The sequence below is a fragment of the Giraffa tippelskirchi genome, chromosome 3 (assembly GCF_054371585.1).
Source record: "Giraffa tippelskirchi isolate mGirTip1 chromosome 3, T2T-mGirTip1v1.2.pri, whole genome shotgun sequence".
NCBI lineage: Eukaryota > Metazoa > Chordata > Mammalia > Artiodactyla > Giraffidae > Giraffa > Giraffa tippelskirchi.
The window spans coordinates 107,939,737-107,963,506 of NC_137277.1; the positions used below are offsets into that span (position 1 = coordinate 107,939,737).

At 39.6% G+C, this 23,770-nt stretch overlaps 1 protein-coding gene across 22 annotated transcripts in view; it reads right to left on the reverse strand.

The window, feature by feature from the left end:
- Positions 1–23,770, reverse strand: part of LYPD6 (LY6/PLAUR domain containing 6) — a 131,770-nt gene that overhangs the window by 103,713 nt on the left and 4,287 nt on the right. For 9 of the 22 annotated variants that reach the window (XM_081582968.1, XM_081582954.1, XM_081582974.1 and 6 more), the window contains one exon: positions 11,269–11,359. The exons of 11 other annotated variants lie outside the window; for them this stretch is intronic. The gene's annotated coding sequence lies outside the window, so the exon portion shown is untranslated. The remainder of the gene's footprint in view (positions 1–11,268; positions 11,360–23,770) is intronic. 2 more of the 22 variants (XM_081582952.1, XM_081582953.1) reach the window with 1 other exon arrangement.

The window sequence follows — 23,770 nt, forward strand, 5'->3', positions numbered from 1 at the left end:
CCTCTGCTTCTACTGATTATCTCCACTCTCCTCTACTTGCTCATCACACCACATTCTCTGCCCCGACCCTTCTGCCTCCTTCTTATAAGGACCCTGTGATTACAGTGGGTCCACCAGGACTATCAGGACAATCACTCATCTCAGGATCCTTAATCACATCTACAGAATCCCTTTTGCCATGGAAGATAACACTCACAGGCTCCAGGGATTAAGACTTGGACATTTTGGAGGGATCACTATTTAGTCTACCTCAGGTGCCAATGAATCCGATACAGTTGCTGAGCTCAAGGAGTTCAGACTATTGAATAAAACTTATTTTTAAAAAAATATTGGTAAAGCATATTATTAAAAAAGAAAACGAATTCTAGCGCTCATCAAACACCACCACTCAGGGCTATTGCAGAAGTATAAAAAAAGTGCTCTGGATTAAGATGGATCCATGTATCTCAACCAAGAAAGGAAGAGAGGGCCTCATGAGAGTGACACTTAGAATCAGGTATCAATATGTGTTTAAACTTGTGGTTAAGGGCATTCCAGGAAAACACATGAAAAAGCTAGGAATATTGAACAGGCTGGTGTGATTAGAGCCTGGGAGACAAAAGGTGGAGAAAATGACAGAAGGAAATGTTGAAGAGAGACACTAAGGTCATATCATAGAGGGCCACAGTGAAAGAGAGTGACTTTACGAAATTAAAAGACATTGAAAGCTGTTGAACCCATCGCTCAGATGTGTGTTTTACAAAGAACACTCTGCAGGCAGTGAGGAGAGTGAATTGCAGAAGGCAGACCTAGCTTACAAGCTCCTTGAATTGTCCTGAGAAGAAAAGAAGAAAGATTCAATCAAGGAAGCAATACAGGAAGTGAAAGCAAAGTGGATTTCAGACACATTTCCAAAGTGAAATCAACAGAACCAAGTGAATACAAGATGGAGACAAAAGAGATGCTGAAATGACTAGCTCAGGCAGCTGGTGGATGTTGATGCCACTAAATGGTCCAAAAAAAAAAAAAAAAAAAACCCAGAAAAAGAAAGGGCAGTTAATGGAGGGATGTGTTTCAGATGCACTGATTAGAACCTTTATGGAGGGGTAACTGAATGTTTACTGAAAATGGAAAGTATGCAAATACAACATCGACGTGTCTGAGAGACTGAAAAGATCTGATATTTGGAGTCAGAGGACCTGGGCTCTGGTCCTTTCCTCATATTTATCAGTTCTATGAGTTTGAATAAGTTGCTCAAACTCTCAGGACCTTGGCTTCCCTCTCAACAAAGTGAGAGGTGGGGGTATTAGATAATCATTCAATTTCCTTCTCATTTTAACTTATACAGGTCTAACATCTGAGTCATTATTTTCTTCTCAAACACTTCTCCCAGTTACTCTTGATATTAGCCACTAAAAGAGACTCTGATGGATTCTGATTTTTAAAAAGAAAATGGCTAGAGCTTTAAAGGGGAGGACAAGGGCATGAACAACCACTGCAGGCCTACTATGTGTAAGGTACTGTGCCTGCCATACTATCCCCACACTGCTTCTCTCACTTGGCCTGGACACTCCCATAGGCATCCTAGAAATGAACTGTGTCATGAAAATCAAAGATGGGAAACTAAATAATAGCTTCTACTTTCTGTTCCACCTTCATTTTTATATTCTGTCCCCCAAATACTCCTTTCCTATTAGTCTTTAAAATGTGTTTGTGCCAACAGGGCAAAAATGTGTTTTCTTATTGGATATTGAAAAATTACATGGGGGATCATGAGAGCCTAGAGAGGGAGGAGGCAAGTAATTTTTAAAGTCTTTTATTCAAAGAATAATAAATTGAGATAGTACTCTAATGAGGTCACTGGTATTAAAAGGCAAAATAACTTAAAACTATTCAGTGGCTTCTATTGAGTTTAGCTGTAATTCTTAGTGGCGTGGGCACAGGGATTTAGCCCAGTAATCTTGCGCGTTTTTCAAATTATGAATTGCACCCTTCTTTTCTACCCCACAAAATTCTTATGCTTCCCCAGGCAGGATGACAGGAGAATTCACGTCCTCTTAAGTTTAGGAACAGGTAACAAAAAGACTGAAAATATTAATAGCCAAAATTAAATCACTATTCCATAATTGGATACACACAAGTATGTTCATATGTGTATATATGCATGTGTACATGTGTATGTATGTATGCACATGTGTATGTACATATACACGTGTCCAAATAAGATATATATGTTATATATATTAATATATATGTAAAACCACTTGCTGGTGAGGCCTCTATCCTACTTTTTCCATGTTCCACTTATAGCCACACATGCCCTTCACCCTAATTTTGTTCAAACATATGACCTCTTTCAGTTGATTGTGCTGCTTTATGCCTGTGTCTCGATTCACATTCTTCTTTCTTCCTTCTTGTCCTCCCCAGGGCAGATGGCCCCCTTCGGTTGTCATCTTCTAATTAAGCCTTCCCTGATCTCCACCACTCCCTCCTTTGCATCCCACTGCACTTTCTCTCAAGTCTATAATTCTTTATTGGAAGTTTGTTATTCGCCCATATCTCCTTAATTTTAAGTTTTCAGAAGTAGAAAAGGCAGGTACCCAATTGATATTTGTTGACTGAATGGATGCACATGATAACAGAAGAAGAAACATCATGATTTAGTATCTCTAAGGCAAAGATATATTCCTTTCCTCAAAATCCATTTATAGACCCAGAGAATAATTTTGCTTATTATCAATAATTAGAAGTAAGAATGTCCAGAGGTAGTGCTGTTTTTTAAATATAAAATATTTCATGACTTTCAGGGCAAACAATGAACCATGTACACAATATGGTCAGCAAAACTTATTTGATTAATTTTTTAAAATTCTAGTCATTCTGCCATTATGTAAACAAAAAAGAGTAGAAATTAAACTGTATGTGTGTGTGTGTGTGTGTGTGTGTGTGTGTGTGTGTGTGTGTGTGCGCGCTCAGTCATGTCCAATGCTTTGTGACCCCATGGACTGTAACCTGCCAGGCTCCTCTGTTCGTGGGATTTTCCAGGCAAGAATACTAGAGTGGGTTGCCTAATATTCCTTCTCCAGGGGATCTTCCTGACTCAGGGATCGAATCTGTGTCTCTTGCATCTCTTGCATTGGCAGGCGAATTCTTTACCACTGTGCCACCTGGCAAGCCCAGAATTAAACTATCACCACCTTAAATTTCATGCCACTGTTGGATTATAATTTGTAATACTAACACAGTGGGACATTTATTTTCATTCCATCTGTGCTGAAACAGCTACAGCTTTAGCCTTCAGAGACATATTTATGGTCGTATCAGTCAATAAGCCCAGGGAAGCAGTTCTCAGGGAGTATGATCACCATTGACGGCAGAAATAAAGTGAACATGTTAACATGTGCTGGGTGAGACTATTATTAATGTGTTCACCTACAGAGCCACCCTGAAGCACACTCAACTGGACCCTGAGAGAGAGTGTCAGGGAGCTGCATCTAAACCCTCCCTCAATCTTAGAAGACAAGGCAATTTTGAGCAAAAAGTGCTTACTCAGTGTCAGTTATAACGCAAACATCAGACTGTGATACAGGCACTCAAAGTTAAAGCTCATAAAGCTCCCTTTAGTAGGAGAAAAATCTAATTCAATGGTTAAATGCCAATCAGGGCAGGATAACTAGGCAGCAGCTGAAAACACAAGATTTAGAAATCAACTGCAACTCCTTTGGGGATGCATTACTGCTGAATGGCTGTCAGAAGCAGAACATGAGTGAGCTGAGTGAGTACCATTAACTTGGGGGAACAAAAGAATGACTCTTATTTAAGTGAACACACAGAGGATCCCTCTAAATGTTTGAAGAGTCACATGTTTAGAGTGGGTTTAGAAATTTTTCTTAGCCTAAAAAGTATGTGCAAATGAATTTGGATAATGAAAACAAATTAGGAAATATTAGTTCAGTTCAGTCGCTCAGTCGTGCCCGACTCTTTGCGACCCCATGAATCGCAGCACGCCAGGCCTCCCTGTCCATCACCAACTCCTGGAGTTTAGGAAATATAGCAAAACCCAAAGTACATTTTCTCCAACATAAACATATGTTATACATACATAAAGAATCAAATATCTCCTAAGGTAGTCATGAAATTTTGGACTAGTGATTGATCTATTCATCCTGAGAAAACATTTAGCCTTTAGAAAAGGACATTATCTCCTGGGCCAAAAGCACACTGCGAGCTTCATCATTTGACCTTTTCGAGCTTCATCATTTGACCTTTTCATCTGCCTTCTCCTGCACTGCCACTTCTCTCGGCATTCTGAAAAGGAAGAGGGGCATCACTGGGACTCAAGGGAAAAGACCAGAAGAGACCTGCTCTAAATCACTGACCCAGGAACTCTCCTATTCACACTACGTCTTGTCCCAGGTTATTCACTAAACTGTGAAAAGCAATGGCATGCAAGGTAGACGGGACAGCAAAAAGAAGGCATCTGGAAGAGGCCAGTAGTCATGGTTAGTGAGAAAAAGGTGATGTGCCCACAAATGGGGGAAGGAAAACATCTCAACGTGTTTCAAGCTTCCCCAGCCTACACTGAGTCTCCTTTTACCAACCGAAAGAAAAGGAGCCATCAGTGACAAGTACAATGTGGTTCTACCTAGGGCACAGCTGATTGGTCCAAGTTGACATCTGTTCCAGGCTAGGCCAATCAGCTCTCTTCTTCAGGATTACTGATTCTGGGAACAGAGAGAGCATGAGTCAGTCCCACGTGGTGGCATAAACTATGAGATGTATACATCTCAGGAGCATCGGAGGACACCTTCTCTGCACCTGGGCTGTAGTAAGAAAGAATGAAAACAAGGTGAGAGAAACCAAGAGATAGGAAAAGGCTACTGGATACATTCAAATCCTTGCTGTTGAGACCCAGTTATATAGCCTTGGTCTTCCAGCAGTTTTACTGACTGATTCTTCCTTTAATTAATCCTCCATTTATTCATTTAAGGGAGAGGTGACACAGTCCAACATCATAAAAATGCACTCTTAGTTAAGCACAGTGTCCCAGAGTGCAGAGGCAAATCCTTACAGAGTCCAAAAAGAATAAGGTAGGGGTAAGAAAAAGATCCATTCTGCTCCACACACAAGATAATCCTTGAAAAATAAATTTTCTAAATTAATTTGAGTTATTTTATTAGTTAATGTTAAATATTTGAGTTAAAATTAGATATTCACTGCTTGTAAACAAGAATCAAAATATTTGATAAAAATAATAAAAAGATTTAATGCCTGAGTACCTATGAATATAATAGGAAACTTAGAGGGATGAGTAGATTGAGAAGCAGAGACCTCTAAGATTCCAAAGCCATCTGAGTGTGCACAAGTCCTTTGTCTCGCTGATTGTGGGATTCTTTAGGAACTGATCACTCGTGGATGTATACATGCACATACATATACATGTAGGTTTACGCTTATCAAGTTTTAGCACCAGAAGTTAAACCCAACATCTCTGCTCCCTGATTCAATGCAATCTCGAGATGATGTGAGTCGACTGTGGAACAATTTTGCAGCTCTGAGAAATTTCCAAAGTTTCTAATTTTCTAAAACTGTATGTGAGACTTTGAGAAAGCATATAAAATGCTAATGCGATATGCATTGTAGGTGAAAGCAAATAAAATGTGGATGTGATAAGATTGATTAGAAGACAAGGTTTCATGCAAGCAATTAGAATTGACACTGGTAAGCAGATTTCATTCCTGTCATATCAATGAAAACTATGTACCTTCACAAAAGGTGACATCATCAAAAATACATAATGATAGTAACAAGTTTTGATATTTAGAGAGAGAACATTAAGACTCATGCTAGTTTTCTTGGGTCACATCTGGGTAGCCCATTCTACCAGTCTGAAACACTAAAAACATCCTGTATTAACATTCAATATACCTTTGAAAAGATGAAGCCATTTACCAGGAATGAACTTTGTGCCACAGGAAAAAATATAATTAACCTAAGCAACTTTTAATTAAACAAACTCTGGTTCTCTTCAGAACAGAGTTTCAACAGCTACTTCAAAACACACAAATGCCCTACATCTCACTGTTCTTGGGTTCTCAAACCTCTCAAACCTGTCAATTCTCAGGGCTCAAGAGCTCCCAAGGCAAACCAATCGTCATTGAGTAAATGAATGGAAGAAATAATTTTCAGCAGACTCTACCATTATAAAAGCCAACACTGTCCAGAATTTCTTCTCCAGATTCAGCAGATTATTAATACTCCTGAACACCTACTTAATCTCGAAACAGACCGGCTTTTTCATACAGTAAAGTGTCAATTTCTCTCCCAGCCCCCTTACACCACGAAGTGGAGGGAAAGGATGAACACAAGCGATTGAGGGACTCACTTCACAGTTTTCCACCAACAGAGATGCATTCCTTAACAAACAAGGGACAAAGAGGCCAGAGAGAGACAGCTGTGGCCCCATCTAGTCTTTTGTTCCTCCAGGTGCTACCTTGCCTTTTTCTCTTAAAATGCCATAGGGAAGAAGTGACCCGAAAGGCTTGAGCTGTCAGGAGCAACCTCCATAGCCACCCACATCACCACCCGCACCTCTCACCTCCCTTAAGCACCAGTGTCATCTGTCCATAGAAATGGGGCACAAAGTGGGCAGGGAAGAGAGTGGATCAGGAGGAAAGAAGCCCAGAATCTTCTGTTTGCATCTTTCAGACACCAGTCCCTACCTAGTTATACCTTCTCATGCCAGACTTCAGGATAGAACTCCTTTTAAAAATAGCAAAACACAGTGCTAAATTCGAACTTGGTTTTCTAAGTGAACTTTCCGTGTCCTGCATGGAGGGCAGAACAACAGTGCACGGTTCCTCATTAAGCAACGATCTTTATCACAAGCCCCACTGCTTTTACCATCATCTGACCAGTGCCAGGAAGTTTTGATTTACAAGCTTTAGAATCAGGCTTGAAAAGAGCCTTTAAAATGTCTCAAGGAGCAGATTTTATTTTAATGAGCATATTTAGGTTGTTTCGAGTCAAGTTCAAAATTCAAGTCATATATGAACAATTTTTATAGAGGGGAGGAGGAACCTGATGTTCAGATTCATTTGCCTCCCATTTGAAGTAATTCATCTTTAAAATTTCTGTGAAAATTCTACAGAGTTGCCCAGAAAAATGGCACCAACCATCTGTAAGTAAAAACAAAAGCTCTCTATAGTATATATCACAGGTTCAAAGCACTTTGGCATCGGCAGATTGAACACGTTATTAAAAGAATTTAACTGCAAGAAGAGCTACCATAATTACACAGCAGCTGGTCTAATGTTGACAAAACAACTTTTAAAGGCTTCCAGAAGCCTTAAAGGCTAATCAATTAAAAAGGCATGAATAGTAATGTACATCCTATTCTTAACACCAGGAGCTGCATCTTCTGCCAATACAGTGAGGTTTTCATTTTAGAACAACCATTTCTCACATCCTACAATTAAACCAAACACATGAATAAATTCTAAGTTGTGTCTAGGTGAAACTATTATACTTAAAATAAAATAACTCCATAAAACTTGATTATAAACAGTGAACTTAATGAGTATTTCCATATGGGCAAGTTCTTATCAAAATGCCAACAGCTCATGCCAGAATTTGTGCTTACTTTACCAAGAGCAGGCAGAAAAATGGCTCAGTTTACTGTCTACACTGGCCAACAGCACATTGGAGGCAAAAAGAATGAATGAATGAACAAATGAATGGATGTTGGAATGAGTCTGTTGGCAGCATCCCAGGTACACTGACTTACTCCCCTTGAGATCTGCCCAAGTGGTCATATGGAATGGCCTTCTCTGTCAATCCCTTGCCAATACAATGACCTTCTCTCTCAATCCCTTACATTCGGAGAATTAGAAAGGATTTTACGTATCACTGTATCCAACCCTCTTTAGGATCCTCAAACATTTTTTATACAGGGGCAGATAGTAAATAATCTAGGCTTTGTAGGTCACGTGGTCTTGTCACTACTCACCTCTATGGTTACAACATGAATGCAGCCCTGTCCACTTAACTGGCATGGCTGCGTCCCGGTAAAAATTCATAACAGGAGGTAGGGAAAGGATCTGGCCCAAAGTCAGTAATTTGCTGATCCCTGCTCCAGCAGCATGAGTCCCCTCTTTCCCAGGTGGTATGGTGATTAAAGAATCCACCTGCCAATGCAGGAGACACAGGAGACACAGGTTCAATCCCAGGGTCGGGAAGATCCTTTGAGAAAGAAATGGCAACCCACTCCAGTATTCTTGCCCATAAAATATCATGGACAGAGGAGCCAGGCGGGCTGTGCTCCATGGGGTCTCAAAGAGTCAGACATGACTGAGCACAGATGTATGCATGCATGCTCTAGCAGCATGAATTCCCTCTTCCCCACTCAAGATGCAGGAAGTCTCTTTGGGGACCCCTCCAGCAAAGGGGATTAATCTGCTCATGTGGCCTCTTCTACTTTCTGAAGTTTTCTCTTCTCTCGACTTAAATGAATTTCCCCACAACTAGCAGCGACAGTCACATCTTCATCTTCTGCTCAGCTTTCCACTCCTAAATCATTCTCCCTCACCAGAGGGCTCTGCACAAACAGGCCTTCAAAATCATTTATTTAGTTAGAAAATAACCACCGGTTTTGCCTTCTTGAGCCCCAAAGGGGAAGTATGGTACCTCTTCCACCTGACGGCCCTTTATGTCTTTGAGGACAAGTGCAGGAGACACGTGTTCACTGCCTGACACTCATCTGGGATCTCTCTCACAGCATGTTTTATTGTTAGTTTTCTTGGTCCATCTACACAGATTTTTCCTCCTCATTTAGACAGCAATTGAAGCATAGTCCCTGGCACGTAGGCTCCATTCGGTTTTACGAGTAAGAGTGACAGAATGACCACAGAAATACCAATCAAAAATTTTTTTTAAAAACCTTTCTCCACAAATTCAAAAGGGACAGCTTCTCACTGCAGTGGGAAGACTGCTGGTATGTGGAATTCTTCTGAAGTGAGCACTGATTGTTGAGAGGCAAAAGCCCTCCTCCTCTCGTCTACCGCTCATCAGGACCCAGGAGCATGATTTTAACGGGGCATGCTTCATAACACCAACATCCCAACTGAGAGTTCTGAGACTGGGCCTACCGGGGTTCTGGTCACACACTCAATCCTTCTTCTTGGTCAACAGTGGCCCTAACTTAGTCATGTTAATATCCTGTGCTCTGTATCCCTCTCCTTAATAATCCCCACCACAGAGTAATACACTATTAATTTAAAAATGAAAGTTTTAAAGAGTTGATTATTGAATGCCTGCTATGTGTTTTCATATAAATACCAATGGTGTGTGTATTGCTCGATGGGAATTTTAAAAAAGGAAAAAAAAAATGGTACAAATTGGACTTCCCTGCTGGTCCAGTGGTTAAGACTCCATACTGCCAGTGCAGAGGGCATGGGTTCAATCCCTAGTTAGGGAACTAGGATCCCACATGCTATGTGGCATGGCCAAAAGATTAAAATTAATAAATGAAATAAAAATTTTAAAATAAATAAAAATATTTTAAAATAATAGAAGAAAGAAACTTCCACTGTGTAAGAAAAAGAAATGGTACAGATGAACTTAATTACAAAACTGAAATAGAATCACGACGTAGAAAACAAACATGATTACCAAGGGGTATAGGAGTGGGGGATAAACTGGGAGACTGGGGTTGACATGTACACACTGTGCTGGTGCTGTGCTTAGTCGCTCAGCCGTATCTGACTCTTTGTGACCCCATGGACTATAGCCCACCAGGCTCTTCTGTCCATGGGGACACTACTATATATAAAACAGAAAACTAATAAGGACCTATTCCCTGTTAGAGCACAGGGAATTCTATTCAATATTCTGCAGCGACCTATATGGGAACAGAATCTAAAAAAGAGTGAATATATGTATAACCAATTCACTTTGCTATGAAGTAGAAACACATTGTAAATCAACTAGACTCCAATAAAAAAGTGTTTTAAAGAAATAAGTTTTATATATATATATATATATATATATTCTGTAAATCTTATTCACAAAAGTATAATATTCATAAAGGAAGAATTATTAAAATAATTTCTTAAACAGAAAAAAATAAAAAATAAATTAAAATAAAAAATGAAAAAAAAAACCTTAAGAGCACTGCTTATAATTAAGCAACCATCTTCAGGGAAAGAAAGTGGGTCCCCCACAGAACCCCTACTTTCAAATAACTAGTGAGATGATTATCTCACAACATTACCTCTAAATATTACCCCAGGATAATTCTCTTTCATAATCAGTTATAAAATATTTCATGATTTAAATAGGCTATTCTTAATATCATACTTTCTAGTAGCAAAGGTCTTTAAGACTATAACAATGACTTGTCTCTTCCAGCATCACTGTGCCTTTCTATATTCCTTCTCCCCACTTCCAGGAAGGATGGGGAGGAGGTATGTCTTGAAGTCCTGGCCTATTCCAGTAACTAGAAGTTACCATGGGGGCTGCATCTGGATGAGAAAGATCTGCTTGTGGACCTCTCATCAGGGTGGTGGAGAGACCCCAGCAAGGACAGAGTGGGCACCTGCCCACTCCATGCTCCAGGAAGCCCAAGACCCACCATCAACTTGGCTGTGCTGTCTAATTTAGCAGACACTAGCCACATGTGGCCACTTAAATTTAAGTAGGTTAAAATTAAATAAAATTTAAAATTCAATTCCTCAGCTGCATCAGCCACATGTCAGTAACTCAGTAGCCACATGTGGTCAATGGTTCTATAAAGACCAGTGCAGACACAGAATATTTCTGTCACCACAGGAGGGACTAGAACATTCTACTGAACAGTGCTCAGTCCACTGAGCTGCTCATTGATCACTACTCTCCAGCCAACACCTGTGTGTGTTAGTTGCTCAGTTGTGTCTGACTCTCTGTGACCCCAGGGACTGTACCTCTCCAGGCTCCTCTGTCCATGGAATTCTCCAGGCAAGAATATTGGAGTGGGTTGCCGTTCCCTTCTCCAGGGGATCTTTCTGACCCAGGGACTGAACCTGGGTCTCCCACATTGCCAGAAGATTCTTTATTGTCTTAGCCACCAAACACCTACGGGGCTTCATGAACTGTCACAGTCTGCTGGAGCTCTGCTCTGTACCTCCCTGAAACCCAAAGAAAAAGTGGGGATACAGAAATGTCACACCTGGTTATGCCAAACCACTAACACCACGGTGTTTTAAAGGCATTCTTTAAGTGAAATGAACTAAAAAATGCATAACTTGCTCTTACCTCAGGGAGTTCTGCCAAAGTCCTCAGCTTTCCCAACTTCATGAGAAACTTTTACCCAGAATAAAAATGAGATTTGATCCTCACCTAGATTCTAGTAAAAAGTAGAAAGAGAGGGAACAAGAGGCAAAATTTTTCTCACCATTTGTTCTGAAGTTGGCATTCTTTGTATTATTTTATGATCACTTTTGTTTTAATTATCATTTTGCATCAAAAAAGAAGGCAGAGTTCTATTTTTTTCCTTTATAAAACATGACTCCAAAGTTCCAATGAAAGCATTAAAATACTTACAAGCCTTAGATTTATCACCAGGCAAGTAAAGTCATTCAATATCTGCCTCTACGTAACGCAGCATACAATTTTTTCCAACTTACTGAAATTGCTATCTAAGATGCAAGAACAAGAGAAAGTTGCTAATAAATTTAAAATTTCCCACACAGTGACTTTGGAGAACATAAAATTATGAGAGAAACTAAATTCAGATTCCAAGCTGCCTTTTGAAAGATGAGCTGACCTCCCGACAGTCTATAAAGTCTGTGAAACATCTGTTTTGATAACATATGTACTTAAAATTCCCCACATGTCAGTTTCAAGTTACTCAAAATATAAGACAGCAACAGCTGCAAGGATAAGGGGAAGAAGCTGTTGCTTAAGTGTCAAGAAACACTCAAGATTTTAATGAGGCTCAAGACTCTCTCGTGTCCATATCGTGGTCCTGGGAAATAGACGGAATACCGACTGTAAGTCTCACCCCTCCCACTAGTGAGAAAATTCTACCCTGATCTTGGTAAGTTTCCCTTTACTACCTTCTCGCTAAAGGGCAAGTGTTTAATTCTCTTACCTTTTAACCAAATGCCCTCCCTTCATTATTTCTAATCCTCCAAATATCATCTGTTTGCAAAGACCAGTTCCATTCTCACACTTTCCATGAAAGTTGCTTCATCTCTTCTGGCCCACATATTCCTCACTCCTCTCAGTAGGTGTAGCAAAAAAAAAATAAAGAACCTTATAATGGTCACTTAATTATCCTCATTCTGCCCTGACAGACCAATCTGATCTCCTCACCCATATGGGTTAGCTCCCCTTTCCTGGCTTTTACAGAGAGAGTGAAGCCCCCCAATTATATCTTCAGCCTAGATCTCTCTCCTGAACTCATAGTCATATTCCCAACCACCAACTCACTGTCTCCACATGGAAGCCTGATAAGCATCTCAAATGTAAGGTGTCTCTCGGTGATGGGCTCCTCTTGCAAATCTGCTCCTCCTCTGCCTTCCCATCTCAGTACTTGACAACCCTACCCTTTCAGTTCTCTGATCCCAAACCTTGGATCCATCTTTGACTCGGCTTCCTCACTCATGCCGCACACCCTACCTTTCAGTAAATCCTATCTCCTGCATTCTTTTCAAACAAAGGATGCCCCCTTTCACCACCTCCACTGCAACCTCTACTCCATTTTGGATCTAAACCAAAGTCATCTGGATTGCTGCAATAGCCTCCCTCAGCCTTGTCCCCTCCTTCCTAATCATACATTTAATCAGGTCATTCCTTGGTGGAAATTCTTCCAATGGCCCAACTCTCTCAGTCCAAAGAAAGAAAGAAAAGGAGAGAGAGAAGGAGGAAAACATCTTCTAAGACTCTGCCTGATGCAAGGGCTGCCCTCTTATGTCTTTGACCTTATACCACTCTGTCCCTGGCTTATTCCACTCTCACCATTGGTCTCTTGCTGTTTTGAGAGCCAGTGACTTCATGATGCCAAAATAGCACCTTTGCATTTCTGCCTGGAAGGCCCTTCCTGCAGAGGTCCCTGAGGCTCTCTCCCTTACCTAGTCCAGATGCTCATGTGACACCTTCTTAGTGGGGCCTCTATGGCCACCAAACTTAAAGTTACCAACTGCCTCCAGTTCACCTCTGACATACTTTCTCCCTCCCTCCACTTTAGTTTCTCCATATCACTTAGCATCATCTGGCATGCTGCATATTTTTTTATTTATGTCCTTATCTTCTGCCCCAACCCTCTAGAATGTAAGATCTATGAAGACAGGGATTTTCATGAGAGTTATTTACTGCTTTATCCCTAGAGACTTTTCCTTATTTCACTCATTATTGTGTTTTCACTGTGAACTGTAATTGGCATGAGTTGTTTCTCAAATATTTAAAGAGACAGAGAGAGAAGACATCCTGAGTTCCATGAAGACAGTTGCCCTATCTTACCCTTTCTGTTTATATCTGGGGTAGGGCCCAGAAAAGAAGTACTAGTTGCCTGATTATCACCATGTTTGCATTGGCAAGTATAAAACATTTAGTCATTCAAATTTTTGCACTTGTTAAATGTAGACAGTGTTGATGTAATATTAAACAATGTAACTATTTTTTAATGATTTCAACATGATTTAAACTTAAGTTTATAATCTATTCAAGTGTGAACAATTCTCAAAGTCACCAATAAGAGACCATTTCTTAAGTGCTGCCCCACAAATGACACAAACACCTGCCCAAAAAATGATGGGAAAGGGAGCCTTAATACTGTCATTTGTTGGGTAAATTACAGCAAATAAAATCAACTTCTATACCAAGCCCCCAACAAGTCATTTGAGTTCTTTCGTCATTAGCTTGATTATTAAAATAAACAGGTGCTTTTAATAAATCAACTCCACTTTGCCAAGTCATGTTTTTGGTAATGTCCTAGACAAACTGTTAGGGAATTACAGGTATTGGAGGAATGCAACAGAGAAAGGAGGAGCTTTCTCCCAATCCTGTTTCAAAAGAGAAGGATATATACTCTCTCGTTTCTTCTCTTTATTGAGGTATAGTTGATGTACAATATATGTTACAGGTGTACAACATAGTGAGTGATTTGTAATTTTTAAAAGTTATACTGCATTATGGTTATTATAAAATATTCCCTGTGTTGAAAAATATAACCTTGTAGTTTATTTCAGTTCAGTTCAGTCACTTAGTCGTGTCCGACTTTTTGCAACCCCATGGACCGCAGCACACCAGGCCTCCCTGTCCATCACCAACTCCTGGAGTTTACTCAAACTCATGTCCATTGAGTACGTGATGCCATCCAACCATCTCATCCTCTGTAGTCCCCTTCTCCTCCCACCTTCAAACTTTCCAAGCGTCAGGGTCTTTTCCAATGAGCCAGCTCTTTGCAGCAGGTGGCCAAAGTATTGGAGTTTCAGCCTCAGCATCAGTCCTTCCAATGAATATTCAGGATTGATTTCCTTTAGGATGGACTGGTTGGATCTCCTTGCAGTCCAAGGGACTCTCAAGAGTCTTCTCTAACACCACAGTTCAAAAGCATCAATTCTTCAGTGCTCAGCTTTCTTTATAGTCCAACTCTCACATCCATACATGACTAGTGGAAAAACCACAGCCTTGACTATGCTTATTTATTTTATACATAATAGTTTGTACCTCTTCATTCCCTACCCCTGTCTTGCCCCTCCCCCATTCCTTCTCTCCACTGGTAACCGCTAGTATTTTTTCTCTGTATCTGTGAGTCTGTTTTCTTTTTCAAACAACTAATCTTTAATAAAGGAGACTTACTAGTCAAGAAGTCTAAAAAATGCCTAGTCTTTCCACACATCCACAGCCTATACAATATCAACAATCAAGTACAGACCCAATGCAAATGAGATTCTTTTTCACAAACGATGACTCAAACTTTATGCCAAAAGCTTTATGGAAATCAGCATACCTAAACTGACTGAGCATTCCAAAGGGGAAATGCTGTAGCACACCAAAACAAACCCTACTCAGTGGTTTGAAGGTCTTTGGGTTCAGTCCCGCAGAGAGCATCTCATTCCTATGGGAGGAGACTCAGGTCTCCTCCAAACTTCATTGAGCTGCTGCAGTACAGAACCAACTACATCTGTTTAGCTTGGTGAAACCTGTACAAAGCTTTTTAAGTAGAATTCTTTTATCTGTGTATCTTCTGAAACAGGAAAATGAACATTAAACACTAATTAGCATTATGTTGGCAGGTTATAAAAAATTTACTTTTAATTGTTAAGAAAAACAGCCTGTATAGTAGGTAATGGTTACATTACTGGCATGACAGTGGTGACAGTTACAGGAAGCATTGCTCATTAACTAATCTGTTTTATTTATTCAGCAAACACTGATAGAGTAGGGAGACTCTTTCTCATTAGATATCTGCTGAGCATCTAGTTTGTGCCAGTGCTTGCAATGTGCAATGAACTAAAGTGCTGCTCAAATGTTTAAGGGAAGAGAAAAGACAGCTTCTAAATATGAGAAAGCTGAATTAAAAAACCTAGGCACAGTGCCACTTGGAATCCTCACTGAGACAACTCAAAAAGGTGAGGAAACACGAGTCTTATGAGTCAAGCCAATATCATAATATGTATATTATCACTTGGGAAAAATATAGTTAGAAATTCTTTACCAGATTTCAAACCTCAATTTAGAGTTTAAAAATATAATTAAATGCATAAAACTAATTCCAATTCTTTTAACAAGACAAGAAAAACTAAATAGGAATATTGATGTTTCATCAGAGATAAACCTGAATTCAAATAACAGAACATTTGACAAATATTCTTAAAATTTTTAAGTAAGGGTGGAGGATAGACAACCGAACTTTAGAAAGAGTGCCACATGTAAATTTAATTGTAAAAGAGAAATTATTATCCTATTTTGGCTTTTGTATCTTAACATTATCTAATAAATTATTTCTTTAAAAACACAGAAAGAAAACTAAATTCAGAGCCCACTGAAAGTTGTCTGCTGTGGGTTACCCGTAGAGGTTTGGATTAATTCTAATTTCAGAGAATTCACAAAGTGCAATGATGACAAAATGAAAACAATAAAATAAAACATTGTGAATCCTTATTACTTCTTTCTAACCCAGAATTAAGTCTTGTTTCCCCCTACTAGCCCCGACCACTAACAACCTCTGAAAGGCGAGTTACCTCAGCACAAGGATCCAGACCCAGCTATGCTGCACTCTGTACTCCTGCCGCCTCTGCCTACCCAAATCACCCTACCTTTTACCAGCTCCTCATCCAGCAAAGGAGGAATCTGGCAGGAGCCAAATAGAAAGTCCAAGACTGGTGCTGGTGAGGAGAGGTGTGTTAGACGTCGCCTGTAATCCTGAAGAGGAGGGGAAGGACAGTGCACATTTTGTGTACCTTCAGTATTCATCATTTCATCTTTATGCTACAACTCTGAGATTAATTGCACTGCTTTGCTCAGAAATGCCTCTGCCAGGATGAAATCTGGGTCTTTTATAAATTGTTCTTTTGTGAAATATTATCCCCTCTCTATTCTTCTCTATTAATAAACATTTCAGTATTTTTGTTAGGGTATGGGTACTGGGGGAATTTGTTATTAGTGTTCTGACTGCCTGTGACTTTATGTCATCTAAAATATACAAATTTGGGGAAAGTGCACGGCTTGCAGGTTTGCACTGTCTCAATGTGATCTTAAAGTAGATGTAGGGATTTTTCTAGCAGAGTACATTTTTGATCAAAAGGTTTATACAACACAAAAATTCTTCAAGATGAGAGGCAAGGAGTTAGCTAGAAAAGAAACAGAAAGACAGACATACTACATAGCTGTACATTCACAGAATTTAAAACTGAGGCAACAGCTAGCCCAGTATTTGGTGTTGCACAGAACACTGCTGACTCAAAAGATGCACCTTCTAAATGGGTTCCATTGGCAAACAGCTTAGGGATTCACTGAAGAGTATACCTCCTTTCAGGTATGTAGAATGATCATTCACTTACTAAAAGTTCTGAAAAGTCTTGCAGATGAAAGGCAGTTAACCCATTGTATCCCAAACATTTTTGACCATTGTACTTCCCCCCATTCCCAGACATCCCAAGGAACCAGTATCTCTTCCTGCAGACCCTGCTCTAGAAGTGCATGTACAATCATTTTACCAATGAGAAAAGAGACGTTCAAAGAAGTTAACTGGCTTGGCCAAAATTCAGGAAGGAATTCAGTTCAGTTCAGTCACTCAGTCATGTCCGACTCTTTGTGATCCCATGAACCACAGCACGCCAGGCCTCCCTGTCCATCACCAACTCCCAGAGTTTACTCAAACTTGTGTCGATTGAGTCCGTGATGCCATCTAACCATCTCATCCTCTGTCGTCCCCTTCTCCTCCTGCTTTCAATCTTTCCCAACATCAGGGTCTTTTCAAATGCGTCAGCTCTTCACATCAGGTGGCCAAAATATTGGAGTTTCAGCTTCAGCATCAGTCCTTCCAATGAACACCCAGGACAGATTTCCTTTAGTATGGACTGGTTGGATCTCCTTGCAGTCCAAGGGACTCTCAAGAGTCTTCTCCAACACCACAGTTCAAAAGCATCAATTCTTCGGCATTCAGTCTTTATAGTCCAACTCTCACATCCATACATGTCTACTGGAAAAACCAGAGCCTTGACAGGAAGGAATTAGTGGTTGATAATTCAGCAAATAGCCAGATGAGAGCTTAAGTTAAAAGCGGGAAATAAGTGAAGATCCCAACATATTTTTGTTTCCACCCATACCTCACCACAAAATCATTGTCTCTTCTGTATCTCTGTCTCAATCACCTTGAACCCTTTGATTCCCTCAACTTTTACTTGCCTATTTGACCAATATGCTGGATTCATTGATTGGCCAACACGTGCTTCCCCTCAGGGAAGCCATTTTTGTTTTTATGGCCGTGCCTTGCAACAAGTGAGATCTTCATTCCCAGAGCAGAGATCAAACCTGTGCCCCCTGTATTACAAGCGCAGAGTTTTAACCACTGAACCACCAGAGAAATCCTCAGGGAAGCCTTTTAACAGTGATCTTTTAGACTCTAGAGTTGAGACTGTGACTCAGCACGAGAATTGCCCTAATGGAGGATGCGGTAGGAACACAAGATAACCTAAGGCAGACAGAACTGTGTGGCTCTTTTCAATTTTATTTCTGTTTATTTTAGGGCTTCCCCGGATGAGATTGGAATGAGATAGGGCTGGAAAGCTTTCTTCAATTGGTTATAAAGTAGGTGATCCTTTCCTTATTGTAAGTTCTCCAGCTCCTTCTTTTCTGTACTCTTTTTCTGCTTCCCATTTCCCATGTTCAGCCTTATTCAGTACACTGTTCCAGGAGAGATCTGAAGCCCTCGTGCAATGTCAAAACTGCCCAGAAGCTGTAGGAAATGAGTTTATCCATTTGCCTACAATGTCTTGTAGGTGCTACAGCATACAACATTTCTTAAATTTGTTTAACCTAGCTGAAAATTACCCCCTTTAACAATGGTCTCTATGACACAGTTTCCAAGCTAAGAAAGTACCATTACAAACAGTACCTCTCTTTAAACTGCTATTCCATTATAGGATACACATTGCCTGTCATTTAGAAAGCTGAGCTTCTGAACAGCTTTGATGGGAAAAACATTTTTTGAATCCTGTTGATTTTTACTTGTCTGGTTTGGTTCTACCAAAGAATAACACTATTGGCAGCAGTAGAAAATGAACCCTGAGTTGTTTCTCAGAACAGGGTGGAATTGATGCTAATCCAGCCACATCTCACCTCAGTTCAGTCGCTCAGTGGTGTCCGACTCTTTGCGACCCCATGGACTGCAACATACCAGGCCTCCCTGTCCATCACCAACTCCCAGAGTTTACTCAAATTCATGTCCATTGAGTCACTGGTGCCATCCAACCATCTCATCCTCTGTCATCCCCTTCTCCTCCTGCCTTCAATCTTTCCCAACATCGGGGTCTTTTCCAATGAATCAGCTCTTTGCATTAGGTGGCCAAAGTATTGGAGTTTCAGCTTCAACATCAGTCCTTCCAATGAATATTCAGGACTGAGTTCCTTTAGGATGGACTGGTTGGATCTCCTTGCAGTCCAAGGGACTCTCAAGAGTCTTCTCCAACACCACAGTTCAAAAGTATCAATTCTTCGGCACTTAGCTTTCTTTATAGTCCAACTCTCACATCCACTCATGACTACTAGAAAAATCATAGCTTTGACTAGACGGACCTAAAACAACATTTTAAGTCAGCTGGCTGTGATTCCAACATATGACAATGGTACAGGAAGAAGAACCCTGGCTATTAGAGAGTAAACAGATCTAGCCTTGTCTGGTTCTCTATTTAAAAAGCATCAGCCCTAATTATGTGTTGAAAACTCATTCAAAGAGTTTTCAACAGCTAAGAAGGATTTTGTATATCTTTACCTACATATGGCAAGTTTGATATATTGTCTTCTGTTTTATTCTATTAAGGATAAAGATCAAACACACTGAACATATGCTAGATACATATAGCTAGGTAGCCACCATGTAACCTAGAGAAAAAGAATGCTAATAAGGTTGTAAGAAATTAGATATGAATATTAAATGTGACTGACAAGAAATGATTATTTTCTTCCTTGAACTTTTCTGTTGTTTTCTGTTTAGCAGAAATTAATTCTATACACTTCTAAAAAGCATGGTACAGCTTAGTATGAAAGTGTGAAATAGCCAGCTTTTTATTTTCAGGTGAGCAGATGGCTTATCTAATTTTCCCAAGTCCTGGTCACAGTGATTGATGGCTTAGAGTCTGTTCTGTAAAGACCCTCAATACCTAGAGTGTATTCCTAGGAAACAAAAGCAAGGAAGGGTCTTTGAGGAGAACAGTCACAGTTGGCAGTATTTGTTTGCTATTGGTAGACATTCAGGGACTAAAGGTACATGGCAATTGTCATAAACTACAAAGCCAAAAGAGGCCTCTCAGGTGGCATTAGTGGTAAAGAACCCACCTGCCAATGCAGGAGACTCAAGGGATGCTGGTTCAATCCCTGGGTTGGGAAGATCCCCTGGAGTAGGAAATGGCAACCCCCTCCAGTATTCTTGCCTGGAAAATTCCACAGACAGAGGAGCCTGATCGGCTATGGTCCGTGGGCTTGCGAAGAGTCAGGCATGACTGAGCACATACAGCACACACAAAACCACAACCTGTCTTTTCTGTCTGAATCAATCTTCTGCAATTCCCCCTCCACCTCCTCCCTACCCTCCAGCCCATCCCTAAACTTTATAGCTTTTTCTCTATGAAAGCAGTAAGTCTATTCAACATATTCATTGAAGGCTTACTCTGCGCAAGACAATGTACTCATGCAAGCATTCAACAGAAATAAGACATGATGTATATAATCAGCTAGGATGTAAAAATCAGTATGCTATTATGAAATACAGGTATAAGTAAAAGAGAAAAATGTACACTGATGTAAATCAAGAGAAAAGACTTCTGTGGGAGGACTGCATTTGAACTAGGCCTTGAAGAATTAAAAAGAATTGTCAGTTGGGAAATAATGGATGAAACGACACTCCTGACCTAGGACTTGTCTGACCAAGAACAAGTTAGAATTGCTACAAAAGTTTCTGTGGATTCATTCAGTTGGGTGACTGGGAATATGAATTAAAAGAATTCCATAAAGGAAAATCTTTCTATGAAGTTATACATAAAAGAAAAACCATGTATTTCTAATACCATTCCTTTGATCTTGTATGGAAAGACCCTACATAAATACAGAATATTACTTCTATTAAAGTCAGTATTTTTAAGAGTTAATATTTTTAGAACACTTGAAAGTCAACTTTTCTATATTTAAGATAAAAAAATTCTAAGAAATTAAATGTATTCTACATGGATAATCAAGTCAAAGAACAAGGAGGATCTACATAGTAAGAAAAGAACAAATTCCAGGGAGATACGCTAGATGTTTTAAATTTCTTATTACAGATCTCCAAGAACTCTGTCTTGTTAACTTAGTTTCTTCTAAATACCAATATTAAGTCACAGTTTTATTATATCAGTATTACTTGGTAGTTTTAAATGTCAAAAAATATATGTTGGTTCCTACTCACCTGGGAATTTAATTAGTGCAACCCCTTGATTTTATAGTTGAAGCAAAGGAAGCCCAGACACTGGGTGCCTAACTTGCTAAAGGTCAGTCAGCTAGTTAATAGTAACCAGTTAAATTGGAGGAAACGATATAGTTTGCCTAAGGACACACTTGCCTAAGGTGTGGCAACTGGTGGGGCTGGAATTACAACATGGGAGATTCCTGGCTTCTAAGGTTGTTCTACACTGCTCTCTCTGCCAGTGGAAAACTAACAATAATCCCTCATAAGCAGGTAGAGTCCTGTAGATGAAAAGCCATACAAATAAAAAGTAGAGTAATAAATGCTATTATTGTAAGTGCAAGTAAGTGTATATATTATCTAAATTGCTTTAATGGCATAAAGAAGCAAGTATTTCTAGACTTCGTGATGGAAACAATGTGTACATTTGATAGTTTATATACTATTTGGTACTTTTTAAGGAGGGAAATAAGATAAGAACAATGCAATCTTTATTTATCCTGCTTTTTAGAGCATAAAAATATTAAGCAATATATTTTTGAAAATGTTCACCCCAAATACTACTGCCCAGATACATTAACTGTATTGTATTTAATCATTTAGAATGCTTAGAGATACTTGTTTTGATAATTCAAGTAACATTTATGGTTTTTTTTAAATGTCAGACATAGGACAGTCTTGGCTTTAAGAATTCTTATAACCATGGCTTTTAAAGGGGCTATGAAAGTATGAAGATTTCACACCAAATGCTTCTGTAATGCTTCTGTTTTGCCAACAGTCCATTATGTTGTAATCATTTATGCATACACCTCAATGTTTTTTTGGAGTCTATTTTTAATTTTAGCCTTCATCCTCTCTTGGTGAAAGAGAGAGTAAGGAAGAGTGAGTGGGATGTAGGACAGGAGATAGAGGTATTATTAACACATAGTCTTTGAGCTTATTACTTCCTGTCTGAACGCCCTTGCTTTCAAATACCAACAGATGTGTTCTCGCTTTTTATTTTCATGAAAAATAATCCAAGTTCACTGTATTTGTAACTGTGTGAATGAGAATTTGACTTCTGGTATCTGTCTAGCTCTTCCTTTGCAGCAACCTCAAGAAGGTACAAACGTCAATTAGCCTACTTATTCATGGTAACTAGTCACCGGTTATATATTATGAGTAGACTGAGAGAAAACTAAAATTATCTAATGAGGACATTATACGTTGGGCTTCTTTGAGGGCCACGATTCTGGAAACTGGGCACATCCCTTATGGGATCTTGGAAGCTTTGTCAACACAATTGTTACAAGAGATATCAGCTTCCATTAACTTGGTTCGTCATATCCTGACGGTGGTGGGTGGTGTAGTCGCTAAGTCGTGTCTGACTCTTTGCAACCCCATGGACTGTAACCTGCCAGGCTCCTTTGTCCATAGGATTTCCCAGGCAAGAATACTGGAGTGGGTTGCCATTTCCTTCTCGCAGGGAAGAGGATAGTGTGCCTGCGTGTGTGCCAAGTCTCTTTAGCCGTGTCCGACTCTTTGCAACCCCATGGACTGTAGCCCACCAGGCTCCTCTAATCCACGGAAGTCTCCAGGCAAGAATACTGGAGTGGGTCGCCCTGTCCTTCTCCTCATATCCTGATAATTATGGCAAAAATGGAACGCCTTTTCATTTCCCAGTTCTCACTATCTAAAGAAAGCACAGTGTTCATCTTCAGTCATACTTTTTCTTAGTACCAAATACAAAAAAAAAGTATATTTAAACTTGCTGCCTTTCATATATAGGGAGTTCACGGGGAAAATAGGGGCAATTTTTTCAACTACAGATTTGCAGAAGACATAAAAATGATAATCAGATGAGCCTTTCTTAAGACTATACAAAATCTGAGGTTACAACACTATATCTTATTTTCATAATACTTTTTTACTAAGAGCAATACATGTTCATTGAAGAAAATCTGGAAAGTACTTAAGTAAAAGAAGACAATAAAAACACTTTTAATCTCATACACACTAGTAGTGTACTGTTAGTTGCTCAGTCATGTCTGACTCTTTGTGGCCCCATGGACTGTAGTCTGCCAGGCTCCTCTGTCCATGGAATTCTGCATGAAGAATACTGGAGTGGGTAGTCATTCCCTTCTCCAGGGGATCTTCCCAACCCAGGGATCAAACCTGGGTCTCCTGCATTGTAGGCAGATTCTTTACTGCCTGAGTCACCAGGGAAGCCCTATAATCTCATAATACCCAGAGACAGTTACTATTAATGTACTGATGCATTTCTTTCTATATAGAAAGATGAACAGATAAGTACAGAGAATTTATACAAACTTACTCAACTACACATTTTTAATAGTACCACACTAATATAAAATTTTATATCCTTCTCTTAACATTGACTTTAACTTGGTGGACATATCTTTTAAAAGAGAGCTGTGAGAATATTATCCAGCTATTTTGACTGCTGACGGGAATGGAATTCAAAACCATCTCCTACAAATGTGCTTGGGATTGCTTTTCCCAAGTATACTTATCTTCAGTCTTCTGTTTTGACTTTAATCTTCTATTATTTTTCTTCCCATTTAGGTTGTCTTTTAAATTATTCCTATGGTTCAACTTTATCAGCATAGTTTTCACTTACTCGTAAGAACTACGTACCATCTGTAGACATTT